General features: G+C 46.4%; 1 long non-coding RNA gene across 3 annotated transcripts in view; it reads left to right on the top strand.

Annotated features, from left to right (window-relative positions):
- The first annotated feature begins 319 nt into the window (after positions 1 to 319).
- The window catches only part of LOC139280662 (uncharacterized), a 46,418-nt gene continuing 37,487 nt past the window's right edge, over positions 320 to 9,250 (top strand). For 2 of the 3 annotated variants that reach the window (XR_011596733.1, XR_011596732.1), the window contains exons 1-2: positions 320 to 480; positions 6,284 to 6,391. This is a non-coding gene — a long non-coding RNA (uncharacterized lncRNA). Of the gene's footprint in view, positions 481 to 3,623; positions 4,039 to 6,283; positions 6,392 to 9,250 lie in introns of those variants that run through there. The other variant, XR_011596734.1, reaches the window with a different exon arrangement.

The raw sequence follows: 9,250 nt of genomic DNA, 5'->3' as shown, positions 1-9,250 counted from the left end.
AATACAAGTTGTTGTTATTGAGCAGGAAGAGGTGCAGGAGATCAGAGATAGACGTAATGTGGGGTTGGATAGAGAAGGAAGCACACTTGATGGTTTTTGTCACAAACTTTGGGGCCGAATTTGCTGCAGGTTGCGCCCGCAGCCCCCGAGGATCCGCAGGAACTGTATGTTTTCTGCGCGATTCCTCTGGAACCGGCTAGCTGCCTTCCAGGTTCTGCCCGGCGCGAGATTGGTCGCGAAGCGATCCGCCAGCGTGACGTCATGCCGCCCGCCCATGCCGGATGCTGCAAATCAGCCATTTTGGTCGGGGATGCGGGCCTCAGATCGACCTGCCGCCCGCCAGAAGGACCGCTGGCAAAAAGCAGGTGTGAGCTGGCCGCGAGTCGGGCGGCAGGGAGAAGGGCTCCGAGTGCTGCAGCGCTGCACATCGCGGCTATGGTGCAGATACTGGACCATCCTGAGTGGGACTGCTGGAAAAAAGTTAAGGGATGCTGCTTTACTTTATTGCTGATTGTCAGGTTCAATTTGGATGTGATAAAAGCGACTGAAATGTGTCGAGGCTGAAGGAAACTTTCTTCTTTGACCTTGCTGAAAGACCTTTGTTGAGAAGTCCAATGGCGAAGGCAAAATAATTATGAATAAGTGAAAAGTCACATTTTGTCCATCCAAGCTGATTAATTAATTCTGTGACACAGCCCTTCAAGAAGTTCTGAGGGAAGCACTACATATCACATCGACGGTGAGAGGGTTAAGGTTAGAATGATCTATTGTAAGCCCGAGACAGCTGCAGACTCTGACAACATTTGTCTGGGAGGAAAAGGATATAACGTTACAGCTATTTGACTTTAGGGGCAGCGCGATTACAGACCAAACTGAGGAAGGACTACGGTCAATAGAACACTGCAAGAGACAAGCGCCGTGGTGACTCAGTGGCCTACCATTGAGGTTTCAACGACTAGACTCTCACTATCGATTTGTTAATGTGTCTTTCTTTGCACTGCAAGGAAACTACTTCATAAAATCTGTTGATTCATCACAAAAGACCTGTACCCAGCGTGCCTTGTTGTGGTGATGGACATAAGTCTATTCTGAGAGATGTAATTAATCTGACACATTGAATAACCCTCACAGCACATAAAGCAGGTTGTGATGGCCTGATGACCCTAACCATTATACAGTGCAGTCATATGTAGATGGGAAGATATTCCTGATAAAGCAAATGACCTGAGGGACAGATGTGTGTTTCTCACAAGGCACCACATATGACGTTAAACTCTCCAAGAGAGGGTCAACAATGTGAGTGTATTCACAAGTGCACAATAACAAAGGTCACGTAACATTATTACATTTACAAACATTTACACCACCAACACTCATCCCTCTACCCGGCAGCACCACCTCTCTTCACCCCCCCTTAAAGCCATGTCCAAGCTCCTCTTCCTCGCCCCGCCTGCACCACGGCGTCCCGCTCCCCTGTCCCTCACTGCCTCTGGTTGACAGGCTTGTGCAGGAGGGCAGCGGGATGTCTGCAGATGTGGGCGCCTTGGTGAGAAGGGAGGAGGTGTGAGCGAAGGCGCTGGGATCTCCGGCTCCTCTGGACCTGTCTGCCTTGATGGTGTGGGCTCGGGGGCTTGCACTTCGCGTCCAGAAGCCATCTCTTGAATCGTCGTCTCAAAGGTCTTGGTTGCTCGCTCCAACATAGCGATGAGCTAGTCCATCTTGTCATCATGCTGCTGGGTGAAGGTGGCCATTCTGTCAGCTATTCCAGTCATGGTCTGGATCATATTGCGACCTATCTGCACGCTTGTCCATAATAGCTGGACCATCTCCTGAATTGCAGAGAGTTGTGGTGGATCCTTAGGTGCAAGCTCGCTGCTGGTGGGCTCTGGCGCCTTGCTTGCCTTCACGTCACGGCCTCTGTGCTTGGTTGTGCTTGCCAGTGTGAAGTCCGTTCCAAACCCCAGGAACTCGGAGGCCAATGCCCAGGTTCTGCTGACACCTGGCTCACATGGCAGGAGGCTGCTGACATCCTCTTCCTGCTCCTGGAGCTCACGGGCCTCAAAGACAGGCCCTTCTCCCTCCTCTCTCTCCTCTTCTTCATGGCTCAGGGTGACAGAGGTGGGAGTCGTGGAAATGGGTGATCTGGGGACGCGGTGGGGGTGGAGGAGGGGTCCACTGTCTTGGATCTCTCCGTGGGCGACATCGGCGTGGGAGACGTTGGGGTCTGACGGCTTCTCTGACGGCCAGAGGTCGATGGTGTGCCTTGTTCCATGCTGTCCAAGTCAACATCTGCAAATAGAGGATGACATTTCAGTCTGTGGGGCGGGGGAGGGGGAGAGGGGGCGGCTGGTGTGGTGGTGCTGGTCAGGCTGAGATGTGAGTCGTGCCATCTCACATTCTGCCAGTATGGAGGTGCATCTCTACATGGGCACACCAAAACTGGGCAACAAAGTGTGCGGTAACCCGTGAGTGCCTTAACATTGCATGACCTTTCATGCCATGAGCGTGGCTCAGACCGGAGATTAGTATAGCCGTACCATGCTGTAGCACCGGATCTGCATCAACCGCTGTGGTTGCACGGCGGCAGTCACCCACCAATGCCAACGCACGCTCCTCCAGCCTGCTCAATCCGACCACCTCTGCTGGCCCCCTCCTGTCGCATGCAGATTTGCTGCCTTAGATGCGTTTTTCTTCTGCACAAAAAGACGTGGCAGCCTTTAGCCCCCATGCTGATGCCCCCCACACACACTCCCAGACACACATCTGGTGCACAACCCTTTTGCCGTTGGACAGGAGGGGGCGAATACATTTTTATTCATTCTTGCTGCCGCCACTAAACCGTTCCAACGTTTTCAGCATTGGACCCCATCCCGCTCAACGTTGCCCATTACGGACACGATCTCAGTGATCTCCCTCCAAATGCGTCAGTATTGGGGTGGTGGATGCTTGCCACGACCATCCTGGGTGAGGTCTTTGTACCTGCACTCCACCTCCGTTACTAGCGCCTCCAATTCCTCCTCATTAAACCAGGGAGCTCTGGGTCAGGTTTTGCCAGTCTTCATTGCTGCCCACTCATCATCAATGATGAAACAAATGGGTGCTCAACAGTTTGTGTGTCTCAAGTTCTCTCATTGCCCCCTCTGCAATTCCAACTGCCCCCTCTCCAACCTCCAACTCTCTCCTCTCCAACCTCCAACTGTCCCCTCTCCAACCTCCAACTCTCCCCAACCTCCAACTGTCCCCTCTCCAACCTCCAACTCTCTCCTCTCCAACCTCCAACTGTCCCCTCTCCAACCTCCAACTCTCCCCAACCTCCAACTGCCCCCTCTCCAACCTCCAAGTCTCTCCTCTCCAACCTCCAACTCTCCCCAACCTCCAACTGTCCCCTCTCCAACCTCCAACTCTCCCCAACCTACAACTGCCCCCTCTCCAACCTCCAACTCTCTCCTCTCCAACCTCCAACTGTCCCCTCTCCAACCTCCAACTCTCCCCAACCTCCAACTGTCCCCTCTCCAACCTCCAACTCTCTCCTCTCCAACCTCCAACTCTCTCCTCTCCCCTCTCACACTCACAGGTGGAATAAAGTTGTGTGCCTTTATGCGCATGCACAGTACAGCAATCAGCCTCAAACGGCCCCGAAATTCCGGCACATCCGAAGAGAAAAACTACCCCAAAAAATTGCGTAGTCTCACACATGCGCATTGGAGGCCCTCCGAAGATCCCCGAATGGAGAGGCCTCCAACTGCCGCACACTGATGACGCTCTCGCCCACTCACTCTCGCTCTCGCCCGCTCCCGCCCGCTCCTGCCCACTCCCGCCCGCCGACTACTGCTGCCTGTCGCTGACGCTGCCACCCGCACAACGGAGCCGAAAGCAGCTCCCAACGAGACCCGGCGACAGCAGGCGGCAAAACGGTGCTGCCCGGGGGGGCCGCTGAGAAATGGGCGGTGACCAAATTTGTCCCCTTTGTTGCTCAGCTTCGTGACTTTGGAATGTTAGTCACTGCTAAGCAAGTACAAGTTTCCAGCATGAGCTCAGGTTATTGAATAAGTTATATGTTTATATCAGCTCTATGGAGTTATTGGCAACGCCGTCGCTGCAAAATTCACTTAAATCTTGATCCATTCTGACTTCGGGTTGTTACTTTAATTTGCTGCTGCTATAGATTAAAGTGCACAGAACATCCATAAAATGCCATTCCCAACTTGCTATTAGAGTTCTAGTTGTAACCTCTTTGTAGAGGTGACTTATATAAAGAAAAAATGGCTGCAGTTATATAAAATGAAAGAGGCCTACACGTGGGTCTGATATCTGCATTGCAGTTAATCGGATTTTATATCTCCGCATTTGTGAGTAACCCAGCAGAATGTAACAGTGTTAGCGGTATTTAACTATGGGCCATTGTTTCTCGACCCAATCAATCATCATCATCATAGGCAGTCCCTTGAAATTGAGGGAGACTTGTTTCCACTCTAAAATGAGTTCTTAGGTGACTGAACAGTCCAATACGGGAATTATAGTCTCTGTCACAGGTGGGACAGACAGTGGTTGAAGGAAAGGGTGGATGGAAAGTCTGGTTTGCCGCACGCTCCTTCCGCTGCCTGCACTTGATTTCTGCATCCTCTTAGTGATGAGACTCGAGGTGCTCAGCGCCCTCCCGGATGCTCTTCCTCCACTTAGGACGGTCTTTGGCCAGGGACTCCCAGGTGTTGGTGGGGATGTTGCATTTTATTAAGGAGGCTTTGAGGGTGTCCTTGAAACGTTTCCTCTGCCCACCTGGGGCTAGCTTGCCGTGTTGGATTTCCGAGTAGATGGACACTGGTAAATGGACACACAAAATCGGTCTGCAACTGTAAATAACTCACCTTTCAGCTCTCAAGCAAAACCCCTATAAATCTCAGAATATAAAACGCAGTGTCTGAATATTCTTCTCGTTGTACATTAGCTCAGTAAAAAGTGGTAATCTTCTGATGACTTGGTTTATAGATATTTAAAACAAAACGTATTAGTTGCTGGGTTTCTGATGTGCAACATTTCACTTATGCAGAAGCGGGCGAGTATGTTGCTGAGCATGATAAAGCAGTGAGAATTGAGAACACATTTCATACTTTACAACCAATGGAATGCAGCAGCTGCACTTCAAAATTGAATTAAAAATTAATAATGAAATAATCTCTCGCATTGATATAGCATATTTCAGGACCTCAGGGCATCCCAAAGCAATATTTTTAATAACATCAAATTTTAGTCCAAGTTCCTAAAATTCCTGTCTTTGCTAATTTTAACAAAACCGTTAACGTCAGTATAAAAGATAGTGTAGCACTGGTTAAAAAATAATAGTCTCGCAGACTATTCATTGGTGTTTTTTTGCTGTTCTGAGGACTTTCTTGTGCTGAAAAGGAGTTAGAATCATAAAATCAGACAGCAGAGGAGGCTTTTCAGCCCATCATGCCTGTGCCGGCTCTTTGAATGAGCTATCCAATTAGGCCCCCTCCACTGTTCGTTCCCCATAGCCCTGAAGTTCAAAAAATTGAAGCGAAATGTGAGAAACAAGTACAGTTTTTGCTTGGTAAGCCCTTGTTGAGATAATTAATTATACATTTATGCAATATCTGCAGATGTTGTTCCTGTAAAGACATTTTTTAGTGCTGATTCCAAGGCATCAAGTCCTGAGGGCATCAAGAGTCAAGTGAGCGGTGTTAGATTGGAGTCACGTGTAGGCCTATTCACTACAGATAAGAGGTTTCCTTTCCTGGAGGATGTCAGTGAACCAGTTGGGTGGTGTGTGTATGTGGGCTTTTTAACAACAATCTGGTAGCTTTAGTGGCTACTTTTTCTCATGCTAGCAGAGAAGGATAGAACAGTTTCATGGTTATGGTACTGGATCAGCACAAACCCAGGGTTAAGAGTTCATATTCCACCATAGTTTGGAAGTTGGGAAATGGAATTCAATAAATCTGGTCATCTGTCGGCTGGTGTCAGAAAATGACCATGAAATTTGCTGGGTTGTTGTAATAACCCAACTGGTTCGCTCGTGTCCTTCAGAGAATTGGTACACTTAGGGATGGGCAATAAATGCCGGTCTTGCCAGAGATGCCCACATCCTAGAAGGAATAAAAAAAATTGGTACACTTTGCCCAAAAATGTCTACCTCATTGTGTATATCTTGAACAGTTTATTCTTGTTCATAGACATCTTGTCTTAACATTGTGTTTTTCTTTATGTAGCCAAGTGTTTCAAGTAATTTCCATGTGCATATTCTTTTTTCTATCTGCTTTCACAGGATGTGCATCCCTGGCAAGGCCAGCATTTATTGCCCATCTCTAATTGCCCTTGGGAAACTGGTGGTGAGCCACCGTTTCAGAGGGAAGTTAAGAATCAACCACGTAAGGTAAGGGCAGCAGATTTTCCTTTCCTAAAGGACATTAGTGAACCAGATGGGTTTTTACAACAATCCCATAGTTCCATGGTCACAATTACTAATTAATTTTATTGAAGATTTATTTAATTAACCAAATTTAAATTTCCCAGCTGCTGTGGTGGGATTTGAACTCACCAGGCCTCCTGGATTACTTGTCTGGTAACATAACCACGATGCTACAATTCCTGTGGTAGCTATTCCTGCTCCTATTTCTTATGTTCTTATTTTGAGCAAGGGAATAAAGGGTTATGGGAAGTGGGCAGGGAAGTGGAGCTGAGTCCATGATCAGATCAGCCATGATCTTATTAAATGGTGGAGCAGGCTCGAGGGGCCGAATGGCCTACTCCTGCTCCATTTCTTATTTTCTTATGTTCGATTGGCAGCTGCCTTCCCCTAACAAAAGTCTGCTTGCATTTCTTCATACTGGGTGGGGTTGCACAGTGTCTGAAGGAAGTCAATTAGGATTTTTTCAAATGTCTGTCAGCCATTATCTACACAAAAAAACTGTGCATTCCACTGTCGGATGAACACACTTCCCAACATTTTGATTAGTCAAGAGGCTCCTCAACTGCTTGACAAGCAGTAACAGATCATTATTACTGGCATTTCAAGACTGGTGATTGGTTTCATGGTCGCTGTCGAGCTCACATTCTTAGGAAGTGCACATTTCCAAGTTGTAATGATTTCATCAGGTTGCTAATCGCAATTTTAAAAGTTGTCAATTTCTCTCACCGGGCTGTGAAACCTTTTATCTCCATCGTAGTAATTGTAAATGGGTTCTTTTTAATCAGTATGTTAGGAACCAGCTGAAGCTAGGAGACCATGCCTGTGATCAGTGCTCTGCCAAACTGGCATGAAATGGCAAACAACTTCATTTATATTCTCGAAATAGAAGGGAAGTCCTAAAATTAATGTCTCAACTTTAAGTAATGACCAAATTCCAACATGTCCGATCTTCAGCTCCCGACTGTCCTGTTTAAATGGTTAGTAAGTTTTGAGCACCATCCAGTGTTGCACTTTTAGGGAATTAAACAAAATAATTTATTTTCTTAATCATTCAATGAGATGATGGTGAAAGATGCTCCTATTTTGGTCTGACGTTTTTATAGACTGGGTGAAGTTCCCCTGATGTTCTCCTGACTGTCAACCCTATGTTTGGTGGAAGAGACGTGTAAACCCCAGAAATACGGTGTAAACGGTTCTTTGTCAGTGACGATAGCTGCTCTGATCACTCAGCAAGATGGCACATCAGTGGTCCAGCAGACCGCGCACTGCTAAAACAGATTACCTCATTGGTAACACAGGATTACATAGGATATATGGCACAGAAACAGGCCGTTCAGCCCAACCAGTCCATTTATGCTCCACTCGCGCCTCCTCCTGTATTTCCTCATCTAAATCTATCAGCATAATCCTCTATTCCATTCTCCCTCATAGCCTCCCCTTAAATGCATCTATACTATTCGCTTCAACCACTCCCTGTGGCAGTGAGTTCCACATTCTCACCACTCTCTGGGTAAAGCAGTTTCTTCTGAATTCCCTATTGGATTCTTGGTGACTATCTTTTATTGATGGCCTCCAGATATGCTCTTCCCCACAAGTGGAAACATTCTCTCAGCATCTATCCACTCTATCCAAATCTTTCATAATTTTAAAGGTCTCTATTAGGTCACCGATCAGCCTTCTTTTTTCAAGAGAACAGAGACCCAGCCTGTTCATCCTTCCCTGATATGTATACCCTCGCATTTCTGGTATCATCCTTGTAAATCTTCTCTGCACTCTCTCCAGTGCCTTTATCCTTTTTATAATATGGTGACCAGAACTGTACGCCGTACTCCAAGTGTGGTCTAACAGCCTTGTGTTAACTGTGGCTCAGTGCTGGGATCTCGCTTCTGGGTTCATAGTCCCAGTCCAGATGCTTGAGCACAAAAATCTAGGCTGTCACCTCAATACAGTGCTGAGGGAGTGCTGCACTGTCGCAGGTGTGGTCTTTCTGATGAGACGTTATATAACACCAGCCTAACTTGGAAATATATCGGCCGTTCTTTCATCGTCGCTAGGTCCAAATCCTGAAACTCCCTCCGTAACAGCACTATGGGAGTTCACCTCACGTACTGCAACACTCCACCTTCTCAAGGGTAAATAAATGCTGGCCTTGCCAGCGACACCCACATCCTGAGAATGAATTTAAAAAAAAAATATATATATATATATATATATGCAAGTTCTTTTTTTCTGTCTCTTTAGGGTTAATAAAAATACAAGTAACTGCGGTTATTTACTAAACCCATTCTGCAATAGGCTCACTCTTTGGATGCCTGATTCCAAAATGGTGCTCTTAGCAATGTTAGAGTCAGATTGTATCAATAAAATTGATTTTATTTAAAAAAAAATACTATTCTGAGCAAAAGAAAAGTACAAGGCCATTGAATACCTCAGTTGATGTAGATTTTCAGTTGCTCCTTAACAGAGCATTGTGGTTTTGTTTTCTCGAAACCTTGACAGAATTGGTAATCTTTTGAGGTGGGAGACAAAGCTTTATCAGATCGGAATCATTCAACAAGTATCGACATATTCTAGATATGAGATACACTTTACGATAAGCTTGAAAAATGGTCTGTCGCTATTGTGATAATCATTTGTAAGTGTACTTGGACCTGAAAAAAAAAATAGAAAATTGTTCAACCCTCCACTTAAACAGATTTGGAGAATAAAATAAATAAGAATTTATTTGCATAAGTGCACATCCAATTAACAGAAAATTGGTTTACACGTGTGGAGTTGCTTTTGTTTTTAGATCATTGAATATGAAAATATTGAACACAAAAA

Source organism: Pristiophorus japonicus, chromosome 15 (assembly GCF_044704955.1).
Source record: "Pristiophorus japonicus isolate sPriJap1 chromosome 15, sPriJap1.hap1, whole genome shotgun sequence".
Taxonomy (NCBI): Eukaryota; Metazoa; Chordata; class Chondrichthyes; family Pristiophoridae; genus Pristiophorus; species Pristiophorus japonicus.
The sequence above is the reverse complement of the archived record's forward strand: the minus strand, read 5'-3'. Positions and strand labels throughout refer to the sequence as shown.